The sequence below is a fragment of the Diabrotica undecimpunctata genome, chromosome 11 (assembly GCF_040954645.1).
Source record: "Diabrotica undecimpunctata isolate CICGRU chromosome 11, icDiaUnde3, whole genome shotgun sequence".
Classification (NCBI taxonomy): Eukaryota; Metazoa; Arthropoda; class Insecta; order Coleoptera; family Chrysomelidae; genus Diabrotica; species Diabrotica undecimpunctata.
In genome coordinates this window covers 7,266,357-7,288,983 of record NC_092813.1, presented here as the reverse complement: position 1 = coordinate 7,288,983, position 22,627 = coordinate 7,266,357, and positions in this window count along the sequence as shown.

The following is a 22,627-nucleotide window of genomic DNA, read 5'->3' as shown; positions in this document are numbered from 1 at the left end:
AAACCTTATAAATATGACAGATTTAGGGGATACGTATTCAGATGAAGGGAAGAGAAAAGCAGTAAGTTGGGATGATGTATTCAAAAAATCCAAGAAAACAATTAGATCCCGAAAAAGGTGATGAATCAATCCCAGATATGGGATTAGCATGGCATAAGCATTAGGTTATTTAGAAGCAAAAACATATCTCGATGCTTGAGGAAAATAAACGTACCTAATGCTTTGATAAAAATTATAAAAAGTACTTACAAAGAGGTAAAAGGAAGGGTACAAATAACAAGGGAAAGATCGGAAGCATTTAATTGGAAGAGAGGTAAACAAGGAGATAGTCTCAGCCCTTTGCTATTCATAATAGTAATGAATGAATTGATAAGAAACGCTAGAGTCAGAACCAATCAACTACAGACAATAATAAGTTACCGCAGATTACAACCGGTAACAATAGAGTCCTTAATGTATGCAGATGACATATTACTAATAGCAGATTCCGAGAATAAAATGTAGAAACTAATGGATATATGGGTAGAACAAATAGAAGAACTAAAAATGGAGATAAACGAGGAAAAAAGTAAGATAATGATAATCAGTGGCAAAGGAGATAAGGAAGATAATCAAATAAAGATAAAATGTAAAAACTCAGAATTGGAAATAGTAACAACTTACGAATACCTGGGAAGTATAATAACTAATGACAGAAAAATAGACTGGGAAATAACAAATAGAGCAAAGAAATCAAACAAGTTATATTATGCATTAGCCCCAATAATGAGAAAAAGAGAACTTGCACGAGAAACAAGAATAAAAATATATAACACAATAGTGATACCGACTGTGCTGTATGCAAGTGAAAACTGGACAATTCTGGAAAAACATAAGAGCAGGATAAACGCAATGGAGATGAGACATCTAAGAAGGATAGTTGGAAAGACAAAATGGGATAGATTAAGCAACGAGACTATTAGGAGAATGGCCAACCAGGAACCGATAATGAACAAAATAGCAATGAACTGGTATGGGCGTCTGATGAGGATGCAATCCAATAGAAACAAGAAAAGTTTATGAAGCAAAAAACATCGGAAAAAGAAAAAGAGGCAGACCAAGAAAAAAATGGATACAGCAAGTAGTAGAGGCGGGAAAACTTGAACAAAAATCACTCGAGGAATTGAAAATAATGGCAGGAAACAGAAAAGAATGGAAGAGGTGGGTAAATGGAAATTAAAATAGCTAGCCCAAATCCGACACCCTGATAGGGTAAAAGGAAGGGGAGAAAAAAAGAAAGAAAAAAACATATCTCGAAGAGCAAAACTAAGGACCTACAGGACCGTAATAACGCCAATCATGACATGCTTCTGAAAGATGTGAAACTTACAGTGAATGATGTTTCTGGTGATAAAAACAAACCAAACTTTTAATATTTTAACATTAGAAAGTAAGCATTTTATTTTGTAACCTAAGATTTATACCGACCATGTAAAGCTGTAATACCAGTGAACCAACGATTCAGTTATAATTTGGATGAAAATGTGATGTATTGGGTTTTGCAAGTTTACGAATTATTGAAACAAGACAATTTTAACTGTTTTTTCGAAAAAAAAACTGTGCTGACTTGAAGAGGACTAAAAATGTTTCGAGAGGACTTTCAACTAGTTATCAGTAAACACTTATCTGGAGCCCAATAGACGAGGACGATGAAAGAGGCAAAAATAGCTGTTGGAACGTAGACAACGGTAAATCCACATAAAACCAATGCACTATAGACATATGCAGAGACCTAGAGATATTAACATCCCCCACCTTTATTAACATTCTCTAAAAGACCAGGGAACCCTAACAAGCGAACTAGATTCTATAGCAATATTACAAAAGTATTCAGGATGACGGTGGCACACAGACACTGACAATTTACTACTTAAATAGGTCAAGTTCAAGCAGAATTGATGATCAACAAACTGGAATAAGCAGTCGATGAGGCTGCTATCAGAAGTCAGTTCCATAAAACATCATTAAGCGCTTAATAAGTACACATAAATTAACTGCTGATGTGGTGAGGACTATGAAGAACCTGTCGTTGGAAGCAGAGTTAAATATGGTCATAAATGTAAAGATCATAGAGAAAGAAAGGTCGACATTTTTCTCGAATCAACATACCTTCAATATTATGATCTTGAAAATTGAGAGAATGTCTTAGAATGTAATGAGAATGTTTACCATCTGAACTTAAGCAGCATAAACACAAAATAAGAGGTAAGTCATTACTACAGTTTGTTATGGAACATGATTTATATATACTAAACTTAAAAAACAAAGAATGAAAGAAAGTACTTGATGTAACAGTAGCTACAATTCAGAGGGTTAGAGCTGTTAAATCATGGCATTTGTCATCCATAAGCCTGGATCCGAAGGAAACAAAACAGTCACTGGGAAAACAAACCCAGTCAAGTACACAGCAAAATGTATATTGGGCGGATATATTTTTACTAGCAGATATTGCGGAAAACAAGCAGGAATCAGATAAGAGTCATAACAGGCTTTCTTATTAGACATGTGTCAGTCAAAGGACAACTGTATACAACGGGACTGTTTCATGGATACAAGCTATAGACCCTATGGCAGATGACTAAACAGTCAACCATATTTTAATAGACTGCGATGGTACCCATCGTCTACACCTGTAAAAGAGAAGATATACAATAAGCGAACTAGCTGCAGCATGACCGGTTTACAACAAACGCATTCCAAAACAAAAAAATAAACTGAGGTCATATCATATGAGGTTATTATTTATTTTTACTGGAAGTAACAAGGCAAATGTCCTTCACGCAGGATGGAGCTTTGTCTCACTTTCCATTAGCTGCGAGAAATCAGTTAAAAGAAAGAAACTCTACGTACCATTTACTTTATTTTTATTTTTGAATTCCTTAGTTTATGTCAATAAAATTAACGCACCAGTCAAACTTTTTTACACTTCATTAATGGACGGTACGGTGTTACTGGTCTATTTAACAAATGCGACACTCGGCATAAGGCCGCTTTTAAGTGCATTTCGTCGCCTGTTACGTAGCGATAAAACGCGGTTTTTGTAGACGAAATACAATGGAACTTTAGTTCAACGTTTTTTGGCGCGTGTGAGATTTGTTAACTAATATATAATAAATAATAATTTGTTAAATAGATCAGTCACAACCGTACCATACAATAAGAAAGTGTGTCTTGGTAAAAAATGGATCCGTGTGTTATATAATTGGTATACAAATATAGAATTGTTCACTCAATAAATAATGCAAGACTCCCAGACTATGGTTTTTGAAATCATCTGATGATGAATGTCACAAAGATAGCCGTTTTCAATTTCGTCACTAAATAGTTCACTATTGAGATATTCAATAGCGAAAACTTAGGTCTTCACACATCGATACATGTCGGCAGGCTAGCAAAATAAGTTCCTATCAAAGCATCAGTGACAATAAATGCGTTGCATAAAAGCACTAATTTAATTCAACGCATTTATAAAATGCCTGTCGCGACAGGCGACACGTTCTCCAATTCAGAACGACATTATATTACTTGAGAACGCCGCGACACAAGTTTAGTATCAAGCGGCTCACCGCCGTTGATGCATAAAAGGGTACGTATTCACGTATAAGGGCGAAGACAGACACAGCGGTTTTCGCCGAGACGGCGGCCGATTCGTTCGCCGAATCGACAATATTCATCCATGCTTTGAATAAACTCCTTTTACCCTATGAAGGCCGATATGTAATTAAGATATGATCAGTGGGCCTCAAACAGTGGGGCGTTAATATTTAATTCCGATCGCTTGAAAAGTAAAAATATTTAATTTCCTGTATTTTATGTTCAGTAATGCTATTGGATTTTACTGTATCAAAGGCAAATAAAATGAATATAATATGTATATACAGGGCGGTTAAAAGAAGTGGGACGGAATATTTCGAATACTCGAAATTATTTGTCGACATCAAATGTTCATCAATGTCTCTATAAGTCTCTATTTTGCGTAGAGTGAAAATTATACGAATGGTTTTGCATGTAGTTAAATTGGAAAATACTTGCCAAGTTGCTGGTGTGTCCAAATTTGAATAAAATACATCCAAGCCTTTACTTTCTGCAGACACTCTATTAAATATAACCTTGAAACAAATTGGCACTAAATCACTTCCGAGTTTTCGGCAAAATAAAATGTTTAAACACGTGTAGTCCAGTAATTAATACCAAAGTTATTGAGAGTATGCAGTCCAGTAATTAGATCGAAGGTACTTTATCGTTTAACTAAAACACACCACAAAGTCCGAACTGAATTCCCGAAACACTTTTTTGTTTCTTCTTTTTAGCAAACGATTTGTCCTATTCACTGTCTGATATTTCACTAGCAGAGTCTTCACTATCTGAATTGACTATCCGAATAATTAGAGGCCGGACCTCATCTATAACTCGCTCGGTTTGAAAAGACTGAACGATTATGTCTTCCGTATGTCTAATATAATTTTGCCATTATTCTGACTTTATTTGTTCTAGCGATTCTTTCCATAAACCAAGAACGCTAGCGTCATCTTTTGTTTTGGATGCATGTTTATCATAAAATTTTTTTGGCTGTACCCCAAACTAACTCAATTGCATTATAGTGGCAATGGTAGGGCGGAAGTCGAAGAACTTCATGGCCATATTTAAGAGCCATTTGGTCAGTAACAAAATTCTTTTGAATTTTGTGCTCTCCACACCTTTGAAGTAAATCGACTATTAAAAATATGTCACTATGATAAATTTTCTTTTCTGTGAAACAACTTTATTTCTTCTTTTGTCCAGCTGCTTGAAGGAAATCTCTCTTCTACTCTTGAGTGGTAGGATGCATTATCCAAGACAATTACGGATGGTGGCTCCAATTTTTTTAACAAATTTTCTTCAAACCATTCTTCAAAAATATTTGCATCCATATTTCCATGGTTATCACCTGTATTCTTTGTGGACGAAAAAATTAAACTAGCGTCAGGAATAAAACCCTCATCATTTCCAGCATGAACTATAATTTAGCGTTTACCATTACCGGAACGACTAGAAGAATAACATTTCGTGGTGCCATCTTGCAAAGATGATTTTGACATATTTCCTTTAGCGAAAATCCAAGTTTTATCTAAAAATACAACTTGCCTCGGACTATCAGACATTTTATTGTTCATGTATTTTCTTAAAAAATGCCATCGTTTTGAAACAACATTAGAGAGTTCACACAATAGTCTTTTATTTTTTACAACACAGCACTAACTGTTACATGTTCTTTAACTTTATATATATTATACGTAATATTTTTAATTACAAGTTTAATTCACTAGTGCAAATCTAAAGTTTTTGGATGTCGACGATTTCTCTTGCTTACTTTATTTATTTCATCCTCATTTATGTTATTAATTCTTCGGAATGTCCTCTCTGAGATACCGCAAGCATCGCATGTGCGTTTCTGAACTGCAATAACAGATGTCAATGGACCCATATTATTTTTTTCCAAATTGAAATAACTTTCGACTTTCAGAACTAAACGCCTCTCAAATTACTCATTTTGCTTTAAAGTACCGCTTCACTACACTGCTATAAAAAATAGGTACTTATATACAACTACTGCACCCTAAAAAGGACGAGGGTTATACAACAGACGAAACAGTCGAACACAAATTATTTAACAGCCAATGCTAAACAAGCATAAACACTGCATTGATTGTGATTGCAAAAACCATTCGCATGTTTTAAATAAGATTTTTGCTGATTATGTATTTTGTTAAATTATTAAATAACACCATTACAACCCACGACCATCAATTAATTTTTAACGATAAACAGAAGAGAAATATGATGACGTTTGAATTTGACCTACTTTTCGATGATAGTGTCGTTAACGGAAAGATATTTTTAAACAACATGAATCATTTTCCAATGATTGTGTGGATTTAAGAAATACATTACTAAAGAAATTTTAAAAGTGTGTATGAAGGAGATTACAATTATTATGACATATGGTATTTACTCCTTATTTTTCAAATAATATGTTCTTGTAAAGGCATAACTTTGATTATTGGGAAACCTACATTATACAATACGTCAGAAGAAATTTAAAAAAACTTAACATGTAATAAATTCACTGTTTAAATAAATATTCCGCTCTCGTACTATTGCAATAAAATATTAAAACTAATAAACGATAACTTGTTGAGCAGTGCTGATTGAAACAACAGAGCAGTAAAATGTTATTCATAAAGATAGTGTAAAATATATCGCCGCTTATCTGGTCCGCTAGTAATAAAGTTGCCAGCATTTAATTGCAAAGCGGTCTTCTTATATAAATGCTGTCTTGTGCTCATATAAATTGTATTTCTTGGTTGTTGTATTAAAGATGTGTGTTAATCTTTGGAGCTCGTTTTCTGTCTCGGCGATTAATGCGGCGTCGTCTGCATAACATAATATTTAAATTTTTTTGTTCCCCATTCTGTAACCATAACCTTTACGTAATGCTTGTATTATTTCGTCCATTATTATATTAAAGAGAAGTGGGCTTAATGAGTCACCCTGTCTGACTCCGCTTTGTACTGGTCTACTATGTATTTGTTTTCCATTTATCTTTGCCCGTATTAAATTACGGAAGTAGATGTTTTCGATAGCTTGTATAATATTGCTTGGTATGTTTCTTTTGTACAGTAGGTGTAAGACGTCTTCGACTTGGATGCGATCGAAAGCCTTCGTCAGGTCTATAAAACATAGACATGCTGGTTTATTGTACTCGATGGCCTTTTCTGTGGGATAAAAAAAGGAATATCATCAATTAAAATATTTGTGGCAAAAAGGTTACCTAATGCCATCCCCTCCTTCTGAACAAAAATACATAAACTTTCACCAATTTCCACCAAAAAGCATCCGGATTATCCCTACATAAAAAATTACCTCTGGCAAAAAAATTTGTATACCTAAAGTATTATCATATTTGAGGTCATAGTCACTTGTTCTTAATTTGTTTATCGTCGCTTTCTAATGAAGATGGACTGCATAAAGTTTTGCCTTTTTATCTTTTAGAAATTATTGCTACACACTAAAGTCCTTTTAGTCCTCTATATTTTCATTCTAATTTGCGATTTAATCTTAAACTGCGATACTAGATTTGTATCTTGTTTAAACATAAACTCCCAAACTAAATAATGGTTTTTGACCAGTTATTTAGTAATTTATTTTATAGTTATGTTTCCGTGACGCTATTATAGAAATAGATATGGTTGTCAATTTTATAATCAGTTTTGACGATAATAATAACGACGCACACACAATTAATTTTATCTTATATAGTTTCTGCAGTTTAATTCCGTGATAAGGAGGAATTAACGCTGATTTAATTTTCGATTTATACAGGGTAGTATGAAATAAATTCACGCATATGGTATTTAGATATGGTAAGTTATGTTTTTTAACAAATTCAACAGTATTCTTATATATTGTATGAATCATATATGCTGGCTTTGTTTTAAATGTCTTCATATACCCTAAAAAATATTAATCTTCCCTGAAATGCTCTAGATGTAAGAACAAACAGCGTACACTCTTCACTTATAAAACCACATACCTCCTAAGGCGGGTCCATTGTATTACCCCTATCATCCGAACCAGGCCCATAAGCACCTAATGTTCGGCGTTTATGGGGTCCAGACTGTTTAGGGCTCCAATATTTGCTAGAATCAGCAGCGGCTCCAAATCTGAGTTCTTCCTGCCGTTCCGAACGTCTAATACTTTAGTACTTTGGGCGCTTCCAGAGCCTTTAGAGCAGATAGGGATGATCCTGTCTGGAAAAGTCTATTAATTATCTCTCCTGAGCATAGACCAGGATCACAAAGACGTCGTCCTAAAAGACTGATGCATGGGAGCCGAAACCCGAACTTGACTCAAATCCGTTCCTACGAGCATATGTGAAACTGGTGAGCCTGTTTGAATAAATCAGTATAGGTTTTCGTTCCACCCACTCATCATGGTTAGGAAATTAAACCAAGAAGGATGATCAGAACTCAAATTTAGAAGCCATGCTGTCCTGTAGTATAGAAAGCACGGGAGAGATCTCGATAGTCTTTGTCCAAATGTCATTCGAGAATGGGCTACTATCATGGCTTCGTACCCTAAAATAAGATGTAGTGGGGAAAGGGGTAAAATTAACAGAGTCTCAAGAGTCGCTGTGGAAGTGTTCCTCGTAGCTCTTGAAATACCAACGTATACCAACCTTGGAGGTGAGCCTACTGCGCCTTGGCCTGAGCTGAAGCTAGTTTAACCCGGGGACACTACAAAATGGCCGAATACGCCAGCACAGACTTTATCATATTGTTTTTCATATAAATCAGTTAAATTCCTCAGACCTGAATGCCATCTCTTCCCTCATGTCTTCTGCAATCTCATTTGGTGACTGTTCCTCGAAATAATGATCATATCTCAGCAAAATTGATTTTAAATAGCGAATCTACGACTAGTTTTAATACGAAGAACATCTCTGCCCGTTTGAAAATATGTAATATTTCTTGTAATTTTTAAATCTCAAATCAAATCCCCATTGGTAATGCTAATTACTAATACCAACGTTTCGTCGAAAGCAGCCTTCTCATAAAGGGAATATAGGGTCAACTGAAAGTAACTACCGAAATTTAAAAAGATCGGTACAAGAATAGTCTACCTGTCATTTATATTGTATCGAGAAAAACGAGCCATTCCAAAAATTTAGTACCTATGGGTAATTTTTGTTCTGTCTGTAAGAAAAAATTTATTATGCACGGAAGAGGTTATATCACTAACAAGCTCTTACAGGACTAATATCTCTAGAACTCGAATGGAAAAAACCGGAAGTGTCAGGATATTTGAAAGTGTCTTTATTAAGGCTCCTATTGCTCCTTAAAGGACAGAACTAGATGAGATACATTAAATAACAAAAGGAAAGAACATAGATCTGAGTGTTTCAAGCCATAGTTATGTTAAGTAATTGAATGAGTTATCAAATAATTTTTAACACGGAACTACACGGAATTTTAAAATGACGCCGCTTGTGTAGTCGTGGTGTTAGTGACCTTCCTGGAATGCTCCAAGCGGTTTTCCCCTTACCGACTGGCGTTATATTATTTTAGCTTTTATTTGGCCTTTGAGAGATACAGTTTAATATTTTTGTTTAATAAACTGTGATATTTGCAATTTCACAGTTTTAGATATTGGTGTGCTTTTTACAGTTAATAATATGGTAACTGAACCCTGTGTGTGGTTCTTTTTATAATATTTCTTAAGTCTAGTAGTTTAGTGGAAAATATAGTCACACTTACGGTGATTTTAGCGTATTTTATTTTTAGCCCTATGGACTAAAATTGAGAGCGAAGATGGGAGCGAGATGAGATTTTTATAGCAAAGTTAAAGGAGCGCAAAGTTGCTTCGAGCATTTTAGGTTTTACCGAAGACATGACTTTGGTATCCTACAGGTCCAAGCAAAACAAAATAGTTACATTATTTTCAACAATGCATTACAAAGGCGAGATTGGAAAGGGAGGTGTTGATGAGCTAAAAGGAACTTCCTCTGTGTCACGAAAAAGATGCAGATGGCCTCTAACATTATTTTTTACTCCCTTGAATATATCTGGAATAAATAGCCATATCGTTACTGACAAAAATAACAATACTCATAGTACTGGCCGAAACTTTTTGAAATCATTAGCAATGAGTCCCATTACATCGCAACTTGAACGTCGTCAATAAATGATTATTACTAGTAACTATAAGAAGTCGTATAAAAGAAATATTGGACATTCCCGAGGTATCTACGCAACATAGCCAGTATGCCGTTTCAGCCAGATGTCATTTTTGCTCGTCGAAAAATAACAGGAAAACGAAGACCCTATGCGTATGGTGTCAAAAGTATATATGCCGAGAACATACTTCCCAGCTTGGTACTGAATGCTGTGATGGGTAGCTCTTTCGGGGCGACAGACTCAGTAAAACACAGGTTGAAATAAAAAAAATAAATCTATTAATTTAGCATATATACAATAAATAAAATAAAATGAATTCTACGCCGTATATACAATAAATAAAAATGAAGTGAATTCTACGCCGCCCTCTGGGTCCCGCGATGAATGAACTCCCCGGCGAACGTCTATAAAAGAAAAAAAGAAATTAATTATTACTAATAAAGCAATGAAATAGGTGAAGTCGATCACACGCAGACTTATGCTCGCTTCCGCTTCCATTCAGCGGGAGCCCCGAACGCACTCACAAATAAAATATTCAGCTGTACAAACCCACGGTAATGTTCAATACACAGTACCGATGGGTTCCGCTTGGTTAAGGACAGAGTACGATCCTCAATACGGAAATCTCTCTGTCCGAGTTGGCTCGCAGGTTCACTACACCGGCGAGTCAGAGAGCCTAGAGCGCTAGCTACAAGACTGTCTGATTCCGCTACTCACACGCCTTAAATAGCCGTTCCGAATCCCACTTCGTCGTCTCGTTGTAGAAGTGGATGCGCAAATATTGACACTCCCACGGTTCGAACTGTTAAACGATCAGAACATCGTTACAATGCTATAAAAGCCAACAATAAATGAAAAATTGTAAATTTAGTTTAAAATAAAAGATTTTTGGTTTAGTTTTAAGTTTTGCTTGTTTTTTTTTATTAATTAAAACCAAAACTATGTATAAGGTCGATTTGATCGTGCGCTTGTTACAACGTAAGTTTTTTGGCGAGAGTAATGCGGGGTTAAAGAATATATAAGTAAAAAACATTCGAAATAAATCGACATAAAGAAAATATTTGAATATGCTCTAGAAAAATAACAGACAGATCTTTAACTCGTCAAAAATACTGACATTAATTTGTTAAAATAAAAAAAAATATTTCAAATAACCAATTCTACTGACGAGCATCTAAGTTAACTTGGGATATATGAAAAGGATGGAGGACTAACAAAGTATCCTTTATTTTGGAAATAACCGATGTTCCCGGTAATTTTCCAGAAAGGGAACTATGGCCTTAAGACCGGAAATTCCGAGAAGTATTTACTGGCCGTATAATATACCATAAGTGCGGAATATAAGCCCGTCCACATTATAAAGGATGTATTGTTGGAGCAATATTTATGGTCGGTCTTGTATTTATTCTTTATTTTGTATACATTTTGCACCATCCAGAAGGGTTTATGATTGAAAATTGCTTTTCTCTGAAAACAGCAACTATAGTCTTGTTTCTGGACCACAATACATTTTACTATTTGCAATAACAGCGTTGTATAAAGCAGAAATTCCGACAAATTATTCATTGCCCTTTGTGTTTTTATGATGAAAAGGTTCAGATTCAGTAAATTTTTTATTTTTGCTCTATCTCTAATCTAGCTTTAGAATATGTAGTACAAACTATAAACAAAGGCAATCTAAGAAGAAAAGGTCATACAAATAATCGTCTACGCAGATGATATTATTATTATTTCAAACAACAGAAATATAATGAAAGAAATGCTAGAAGAAATAAAAGAAAAAGGGGAGATAATGGGACTCAGATTAAATCAAGAAAAGACAAAAATATTATTAGGGAAAAACAGTAAAAGAAAAAAAAATCAAAATAGGAAGTTCAGAAGAAGTAGAACACTTCAAATATCTGGCAGTGACAATAAGTAAAACCGGAGACAGATACCACAAATAAAAAAAAATATTACTTTGTTTTTTTAACAAAGCTTACTTTGAAAATAAAAAAATAACTTAAAAGGCAAAATACTAAGAAAACTAAGATGAACATAAATAATACAATAATTAGACCAATCTTATTATTCGCAGCAGAAACAATAACAATGACTAAAAAAGATGAAGAAGACTTACGAATAGTGGAAAGAAAGATCATGAGAACCATACTGGGACTGAAATGAATACTAAAAGAAGACATCGTGACCAAAATAAGGCAATTTAGAACTAGATGGTTAGATCACATCTAACGAGTAGCAGATGAAGCACAGTGACATACACGATAATGGAATGGAATTCAGGAGAAAGGAAAAAAAGGAAGACCAAGATCAAAGTGTCTGCAAGAAGTTGAAGAAGTCTTACAACACGCATACGTGAGAGAATGACAACGAAAACTAGAGACAGAAAAAATGGAGAGCGATCGTTCAGAAGATAACATAAGCAATAGGGACTGATTCTTCCTATAAATAGGATCTAGAAAGCTTTTTCCACTTAACCCAACTTCAAAATGTCCAGTCATTTATATATATACATATGTACGAACCTCTGAAGAGAGCGACGAACGAAATAATAAACGTCTGGAGGAAATCGTACGGAAAGTAGTTCGTAATACGATGCCGAAGAGACGCGAAACCAGATGGTTGGAATGGTGGCGACGTAGGTCACATTCGCCGTAAATTGCAAGAAAATAATACAACAGTCAGAAAGTTTTTTTTTTTTTTGGACTGAGGTGAAAAGGTTCTAAACCGACTAGGGAAGATGTCCCTAGTACTGTTGGATTCGATCCGGGAAGGAGCACATGCTAGGACATAGCATCCAAAGTATGGATTATATGCGCCACATGCACCCCTGACCAGTCGCCTACCAACTAAAACCACCCCTTCTTCGGACAAGGCACCCCCGGACGAGTTCAATCGGTGAACGAAACATTGAGAAAGTCAGAAAGCTAGAACAGATTGAACACTGGACTGGAAAAAGTCATTCAAATGCTGATGCTCAGTCAAGACGGCCATACAGTGCAAATCGTAACCATTATCTTAAATAAGAAAAACGACTGTGCCCCGTGAGACAAACCACCGTCATTAATGATCAATGGCAGCCTCAACAGCTACAAGACGCTCAAGCAGATGATCCATGTACAAAAAGAGTATTGGATTGGATGCGTCCAAGTGAAAGACCATCTTGGCAAGACATTAGTGCATGTAGTCCAGAAGTCAAGTGTTACTGGAGCCAATGGAATTGCCTAGTGCTAAAAGATAATCTTCTGTATAGAACCTTGGAGAACGATGATGGTACAGAATCTAAGCTTCAGTTGATTGTACCTAAAAGTAAAGTGTCAGAAGTATTGCGTCATTTGCGTGACGGTGTATCAGGTGGACACTTTGGTATTACGAATACTGCAAAAGGTTCGAGAACGGTTCTATTGGGTGAACTGTAAAGATGATGTAAGAAGATGGTGCCGGAAATGTGAACTATGTGCAACGAGTAATGCTCCAGTTGGTAAAAACAGGGCACCCATGAAACAGTACAATGTTGGTAGTCCTATGGAAAAAGTAGCAATCGACATTGCAGGGCCACTTTCAGAGACGAATGATTTAAATAAATATATCTTGGTAGCCATGGTAAAGCTACTACCGTTGCAGAGGTACTTGTTAAAGAATTCTTTAGCCGATTTGGTGTTCACTTGGAAATCCACTCCGACCAAGGGCGAAACTTCGAGTCAACCCTTTTCCAAAACGTTTGTAAATTAATTGGTATCAATAAGACCAGAACGACACCCCTGCATCCTCAATCAGATAGAGGATGAACCGAACGATGGAGAAACACCTGTTCAAAGTTGTATCAGAACATCAAAGAGATTGGGACCAGCACATTCATTTATTAAGTAGTGTGCTAATTCTAGGTGTTGCGAATTCAACTATTTACAGAATAATTAAGGAATATAAGCAGACTAGAACAGTAAGGGTACAGGAGGCACTTTTCGGAGTACAGGTACTGATTCAAAGATGCAGGGACGTTAACTGCGACGTATACGCGTGCTTGATCGACTATGAAAAGGCATTTGACAGAGTTCAACATCAAAAGATGATAAACATTTTAAAAGAAGCAGACCTGGATGACAAAGACCTCAGAATAATTTCAGAACTATACTGGAATCAGACCGCATACATGAAAATTAACGGAGAAGAAACAGATCACATAAAAATACTACGCGGAGTTAGACAGGGATGTATTCTATCGCCGTTGATATTTAATATGTACTCAGAAAAAATTTTTAACGAGGCTCTTTACGGAATAGACGAAGGCATCCTTCTAAATGGTGAAAGAGTAAACAATGTTAGATATGCCGACGACACCATGGTGATAGCAGATAGTTTAGAGGGACTTCAGAGGCTAATGGACAGAATAAACGAGTACAGTCAACAGTACGGACTAAACATTAATACCCACAAAACCAAACAAATGATTGTCAGCAAGGAGAATATAAATGGGGCTCATCTATACATTAATGGGACGCAGATAGAGCGAGTAAAACAGTATTGCTACCTGGGAACTATTATAAACGAACAGTGGAGCAATGTACAGGAAATAAAGTGCCGCATAGGATAGGCAAGAACGGTCTTTAACAAAATGAGCGCCATCTTCAAAAGTCACAACATATCCCTGGATACAAAAATGAGACATTTGAGATGCTATGTTTTCTCTGTGTTGTTGTAATGGGGCGGAGGCATGGACGCTGACAGACACCACTATTAAAAAACTTGAAGCATTTGAGATGTGGCTTTATAGAAGAATGCTGAGAATATCATGGACAGCAAGGATCACGAACAAGGAAGTTCTAGAAAAAATGAAGAAGGAACCAGAGATTGTGTTTACGATCAAACGCATAAAATTGCAATATCTGGGACACGTTATGAGAAATCAGCACCGTTACTCCCTGCTGCAGTCTATATTGCAAGGTAAAGTCAAAGGTAAGCGAGGACCCGGTAGAAGGAGAATATCATGGCTGCGGAATTTAAGAACATGGTTTAAGAAAACCTCAACGGAGCTGTTTCGAGCCGCAGCGAGCAAGGTCATGATTGCCAATATGATTTCCAACATCCGAAACGGATAGGAACCAGAAGAAGAAGAAGAACAGTAAGATGTCCTAAAAATATTGGCAGTCGACCTTTTATCCTTGCAACATACGATGAAAGAGTTAAAACATCTGTACGACAGATAGTACACAGCTTCTTTTTCAATAATGAAATGCCCACTTTAAATAAAATTTTAAGTTAAAATAACAACCGCCCAGATCTTCCATTTAATTTTAGATATAATTTTTTCACGAATATATAGCTTTCGTATACGTTCGGGACGATTTTCTTCTACAATGTGATAAATAAACTCTAAAAATTCTTCAACTTCTTCATAACAATCCAACATTTTTTTATAGTAATTATAAAAACAAAATATATATTAAAAGTAAATTGGAAAAAATTATTATTCAAACATAAACAAAGTTAGGTTAGAATCGACGTATGAGGTTTTCCGATACTGATTACTGGATTACCGGAAGGCCGACATAATCAACTAAAAAAGAAGATATATTTGGTGACTTTTCTAGTAACTTTCTTGAGTGTTAATCTGTCTTTTTAGTTTACTCCTGGTTAAAAAACAAACCATAGTAACCATCTGTATAATTCTAGTGTTTCTTGTTTTTTTTTTTTCTTATTTTCTTCCGTTTTCGTCACTTTGTATCTTTCTCGTTGTCCCTTTTATCTGATTTTCTGTCCATTTACTATGTTTGTCTATTCCTTCAGAAATTGGGTGGTGCTTCTCTTATGTGTTTCCTTATTTACTTTAATCGTAAATTTCTTGTACTCTAGCTCTATCGAACCTAGACCAAGACCCCTCTACCAGATTGAAACCCGGACCCTTATTTATGTAGCCGTGTTTCCAATAATCAGAGCATTTTCCATCTCTCATTAGGCACATTTCTCCCCAGTCCAACCTTGGTAGCTATTTCCATTGTTACCCAATTAAGTGGCATTTATTTCACTACAAAATGCCCCCTCCTACTAGTCAGCAGGTCATCTTTATAGATTTGCTGATGATTTATTGGACTAGTAAGTTTTTTGTTGACGGGTTACTTTGTTTATTTAAGGCCCGCTCTTCTGCTCTTCTATACTCTATCTCCATTTATTGTTTCCTATTTTGAACTTTCTGTATCCAGCCTTCACTGCTACGTTATTTTCCTTCCTTAGCTCGCAATCACATCGGTGTTTGAACTTCTCAGTCTTATTTAAAAGCTCATCCTGTATGTATTTGATTATTTGTTCTTGATCTAAGTTTGTTTTTATTTTGGTTTTGTTTTATTTAAAATATCGTTTTTTATATTACATTTTAAGTTTCTTAGCATTACAATCTAATTAAACAGCATATTCACTTATTCAAGAGCACGAAATATAGCTTCAGATTACTTTTCCCTTAATTTTACTGTCAACTTAGGTTAGTAGACTACAATGCCATCATTATACTAAGATCTGTGGCTAATGGATTAAGTCCAAAGCCAAACTCCCCTAGACCCATACACGCTCCCTAATCTAATTATTTTTCTTGTACACATTGTAGTTGTATCTAATGGAAAATGAATAAACAAACTTTTATATTCAATAGTTTTATTACTTGCAAGTTTATTAATAAATATAACATTATTTGATCAATATTTTTGTTCAAGAAACTATATTTAAAGACAAAAAATTCGATAAAGAACTAGATATCGTTTCGTGAAAATAAGCGCCAACGCTCGAAGACCGAAGGTAAAATAAAAATGTATCAAAACAATAGTTTATCTTTATCTCTATCAAAAATATCACGTATTCAAATAAATTTAAGGTCGTATACGTGACGACGCGGCTCTAGCTAGAAACGTAGCGTTTATTGTGCAACTCCTGAAAATACGGACTTGGTTATTTTATTATAAACGTTTCGTTTCACAGCAATTGTCATTCAAATATATATTTATAATATATTATAAATTTACTGCTATGTTTACGAATGTCTCGAAGATGCTAATTTGTCCTATGAAATGTTTTTGAAAGCATTGACGTACCATAGTGACATAATATCTTGTCCAATGACTACAAAAAGAATTTGAAATAAGCCTAAAAATAGTTGGGTAACAAATAATATCCTACACGAGGAAAATGATTTGAGAAGTCTTTTTTAGCTATCAAATAATTTTAAAAATATAGACATACATTTAAAATAAGTATAAAGAAAAAAAAAACAATATTTCAAACTAGTTTAGAATGTAAGAATACTATACAACAACATCAGAAGTTTATATGGCGTACGGTTAATAAGAAAATAGGTAAGAAGGTAAAACGTAATAATTGCGACAAATTCCAACTTGATGATAAAAATATCACTAATAAATATAAGACGGCAAACGCTTTTGTAGAGCTTTTTACTACTTGGCCTAAAAATAAAATTATGAGATTTTTAAAAATACTAAATTTGATCATTATGCTACGCATCACCATCATTATCATTATCATCTGTCTAAACGTCAATTCAGTGGTTAAAAAATATATTATTCGGTATTAGGTAATAAATGAATTCTTACGTTTAACGAATATATATATATATATATATATATATATATATATATATATATATATATATATATATATGTATATATATATATATATATATATACATATATACATATATATATATATATATATATATATATATATATATATATATATATATATATATATATATATATATATATATATATATATATATATATATATATATTGTTTATTGTTATGATTCATTTTATCCACCAAAGATAAAATTAAAATTACTAAATAGACCATCTAAATAGATTTTCAAGATATCCTGGAGAGTTGTTATGCTATGTAAAAATACAAAATAATATTGGTTTGCTCTTAATATTTCAAAGTATAAAATATTAAACAAATAATTCACCTAATAAACTATAAAAGATATTTCGAAGAAATGAAAGTCCATTATCTTTGGATTACCTGTAGTAAACAAAATTTAAAGATATGCATAAATTATTTTCTTTGTAAAATATATTTGACGGAGCTTAAGTGAATTGAACAATACGACCGGGTTTTCCAAATGGACTTGTACAGTGAATAAAGACAATAGGGTAGAATTTAGAAATTGTATTTCTCCGTTAGTTCTTAAAAATTTGTAGAAACCGATTAGCATGTTAATAGTTTTTAGGAAATTTATAATTGTAGGTAAAATTGTTGTTTTTCATCTAAATGATAGATGGTAGGAAGTATGAGGAACTCTGATTGGAGGACATTGAAAAAGAGCGAGATAGCTATGTAGGAATGAGAGTTTAGCTGGATTTTTGAAGGAGAAAATAGGTTCAGTTGTTTTCCAAGGGTGCAAGGCGAAGAGTCGGTTTTCTGTGGCGGTTCCCAAGTGATAGTAAGCATTAGAAGTGAATGTTTGTGAGTTTTCGTGGACTAAGTGTATCCTGACGGAAGCTGATCCAGTAAAATATTGTAAGTCATACTTTTCTACTTATATATTCCAAGAGTCACTGTTCAGGCCGGAACGAGAGATTCAGTTTATCGAGAGGAGAAGAGGCTAGCGTCTTTTGAACGATACGTGCATCTGAAAGAGATCATTGAAGACGAGAGGCTCGCAATAATTTGTTGTAAGATTGCGGATTACCTAGGGAACTGCGAAGAATATACAGGGTGAGTCATGAGGAACTTTACATACTTCTACCATATGTAGAGTCCCTCAGGGAGCATATCATGTGGCCACTAAAAAATGTCAACTCCTCTTCTTTATTAATTAACAGGGTCATTTGTGTAAGTGACCATTTATTTCATTTTACTGTAGTGTTTATACGGCTCATTTGATTTTTTTAATTTTTGCATAATACAGTACACTACTATCAAGCATTCGACTGGTATTAGCTAAACTAAAAAATTCCAGGACTGGCTTTGGAAAAATTAATTTAGGGATTCGTATTAAATATTACACCCTGTATAAATTTTTTTTAAAATGCAATAAGTGATTTTCAAACTACATAAATAGCCAATGAAAACGACATATGCGACAATGTTGTCGCACTTTTATTAAATTTTTAGTGAACGATCAAATCTTACCAAAAATAGAACAACCATAATGAAGTATCAAATTATAAGGTATTAATTTAAACAAATGTTATAAATTTCAAACATTTTAATTAAAATGAGTTCCTACAACATAATCTAATACGTAGAAAATTAACATCTTTACTGTCACTTTGTATTATCTCTATGATAGAATCAATTGTTTTTCAATTTTAAATTTTTACTCATAGATCGTATTGGGGCATTATTTTCGATAAATAATAAATTAAATTGATTAAAAAGTCAAACCTCTTGTATGTGTTAGTTTTTGTTGATTGTAAATGATTAAAATTTTATGTCAAATAATAATACATTGCATCAACTGTACTAAATAAAAATAAATCTAAAAAAGTTTAAAAATGAAGGTTGGCGTTGACCGTTTGACGTTTCTTGATATTTTATACCCATTGTCATTATTGTCATTACCAATTGTTATTTATGTGCACAAGAATACATATTTCTTCTGTCATATCTACGTTAAGTACATTATGTTAGTTTCGGTAGAGCTTTTGTTACTTTCGTTCAAAATGCCACATCAGTTTTCGACCACAGAATATGCAGACATAATATTTGTTTATGGATTCTGTAATGGGAATGGTAGGGCTGCTAGTAGAGAATATCGCAGGAGATTTCCTAATCGTCGAACTCCCAGTCATCCAACATTTGGGTCAGTTTTTAATTATTTGCGAGAAAATGGCACTTTTCCTAGTGGAACAACAGAGCGACATGTAGATGAAGCGCAGGAAGATGACATTATGGACGCCGTTACTATGAACCCTACAATAAGCACTAGACAAGTAAGTCGAGAACTCAATGTTACTCAATCAAAAGTAAGTAGAGTCTTACAAAAAAATAATCTATACCCATATCACATTCAAATGGTTCTATATGCTGGAGATGAGATCGATAGGTTGGAATTTTGTAGATGGATTAACAATAATCGACCAACGCTATACAGGACACTATTTACAGATGAAGCCCAATTTACCAGAGACGGGATAAATAATTCACGAAATTCACATGTATGGGCAGAAGAAAATCCCCATGCTATTCGAGAACGTCGTTCTCAGTTACGGTTTTCGGTTAACGTGTGGATTGGTGTCATAAATAACCAATTAGTAGGTCCTCACTTTTTTGATGGTCCTTTAACAGGGCAGGTCTATTTGAACTTTCTACAAAATATTTTGCCGAATTTGCTTGCCAACGTGAACGTTGCTATCCGAGGGATGTATTTTCAGCATGATGGGACACCCCCACACTTTTTACTGGCAGTGAGACAACATCTCAATAATGTTTATGGCAACAGGTGGATAGGACGTGCAGGTCCTATTTCGTGGCCTTCAAGATCCCCTGATTTCAATCCCGTTGATTACCATATTTGGGGACGATTGAAGCAACTAGTTTACGCAGTGAATATTAATAACCGACAACAATTAATTGATAGAATTATACATTGTTGTAATACTATTAGAAACGATCCCCAGAGTATCCGTAATTCAATACGTTAATTAACAATTCGGCAACAAAAATGTGTACAGGCTGCAGGGTTCCATTTCGAAAATCTATTTTGAATTATTTTTATTTTGTTACCATTATTGTATCTTTTCCAGTTCTAATTTATGGGTTTATCATAACTATGTACATATTTTTAGTTTTTTTTTAAATTGTTCTTCGTTATTGTTAGTAGTTACTGTTTTTTGTTGTGCAGTGACTCAGTTTATCATTTCAATTAAAATGTTTGAAATTTATAACATTTGTTTAAATTAATACCTTATAATTTGATACTTCATTATGGTTGTTCTATTTTTGGTAAGATTTGATCGTTCACTAAAAATTTAATAAAAGTGCGACAACATTGTCGCATATGTCGTTTTCATTGGCTATTTATGTAGTTTGAAAATCACTTATTGCATTTTAAAAAAAATTTATACAGGGTGTAATATTTAATACGAATCCCTAAATTAATTTTTCCAAAGCCAGTCCTGGAATTTTTTAGTTTAGCTAATACCAGTCGAATGCTTGATAGTAGTGTACTGTATCATGCAAAAATTAAAAAAATCAAATGAGCCGTATAAACACTACAGTAAAATGAAATAAATGGTCAATTACACAAATGACCCTGTTAATTAATAAAGAAGAGGAGTTGACATTTTTTAGTGCCCACATGATATGCTCCCTGAGGGACTCTACATATGGTAGAAGTATGTAAAGTTCCTCATGACTCACCCTGTATATCCCCAAGGTTGGTAGGTTAATGGACCAAACCCCCAAGTCATACAGACCAATAAGTCTATCCTCTTTCCTAGCAAAAACGCTGGAAAGATTGATAGACAGGTATATTAGGGACGACGTGCTGATGGAGAATCCACTTAGCGATCGCCAATATGCATACCAGTCAGGAAAGTCAACTGACTTGGCGCTGGATGATCTTAACAGACTGCTCTCAAAGTCGCTAGATGACAAGGAGATAGCGGTGGCGACGTTTCTGGAAGTGGAGGGAGCGTTTAATAACGTCTCCTTCGAGTCTGTAACGGACGCGCTTAAAAGAAGAGGAGTTCCTGCCTTCATATGCGAGTGGACAAAGGCGACCTTAACAAACAGGATCATTGTGTCCTCGTTAGGTGAAGCCACTATTGAAGCGAAGGCAGGAAGCGGCTGCCCACAAGGAGGAGTTTTATCCCCATTACTGTGGGCTACGCTTATGGACGACCTACTTAATACACTGTCTAGGGAGGGTTTTTACTGTCTGGGTTATGCGGACGATTTGGTAATTGTAGTCCGAGGACGCTTTACCAAAATAATTTCGGAGAGACTTCAAGTCACTCTGAGGATGGTGGACAGCTGGTGTGAGGAAGAAGGCCTGAAGGTTAACCCTAAAAAAACATCTGTTGTTCCCTTCACCAGAAAAAGAGCACTGCAAGGCTTACAGCCACTAGTGCTCAAGGGAGTAGAAATCCCATTCACAAGTCAGGCCAAGTACTTAGGTGTAATATTCGACCAGAGGCTGACATGGAATGCACACATTCAGAAAGTCACACAGAAGGCCACTATGGCCCTGAACACATGTAGACGAATGTGTGGTAAGAATTGGGGGTTAAATCCTAAAATGAACCTCTGGTTATATACAAGGGTTATAAGGCCCATGATAACTTATGGTTCAGTGGCGTGGTGGAACAAAACGCAACAGTCCGGGGCGATTCGATTGCTCAGTAGCACACAAAGGCTTGCATGCTTGAGTGTTACAGGAGCCATGAGAACAGTCCCAACGGACGCGCTAGAAGTTCTGCTAAACCTACCACCTCTGCATATATACATACAGAGTGAAGCCAGATCAACAGTACATCGGTTGATCCAAGGCCAAGCTCCAATAAGTATGATGCAGAGAGCTGATAACTTAAGGCTTTACCAGGACATAAAGGCAGACCCCGTTCTAGGAATGCCTGTACACCGAATGGTTACGAGGTATAGTTTTAACAAAAATTTTCAAATTACAATACCAAAAAGAGAGGACTGGGAAACTGGTCCGCCGCTAACAGCAAACTCAATATGGTATACGGACGGCTCCAAAACGGAAACAGGTACGGGGGCTGGAATATATGGCATAAAACCAAGGACGAAAGTCCGGGTATGTCTAGGAACATACGCGACCGTATTTCAAGCCGAATTAGCTGCTATACACAGGTGCGCTATGGAACTAATCGGCCGAAATGTAGATAACGACTCCATCGTTATCT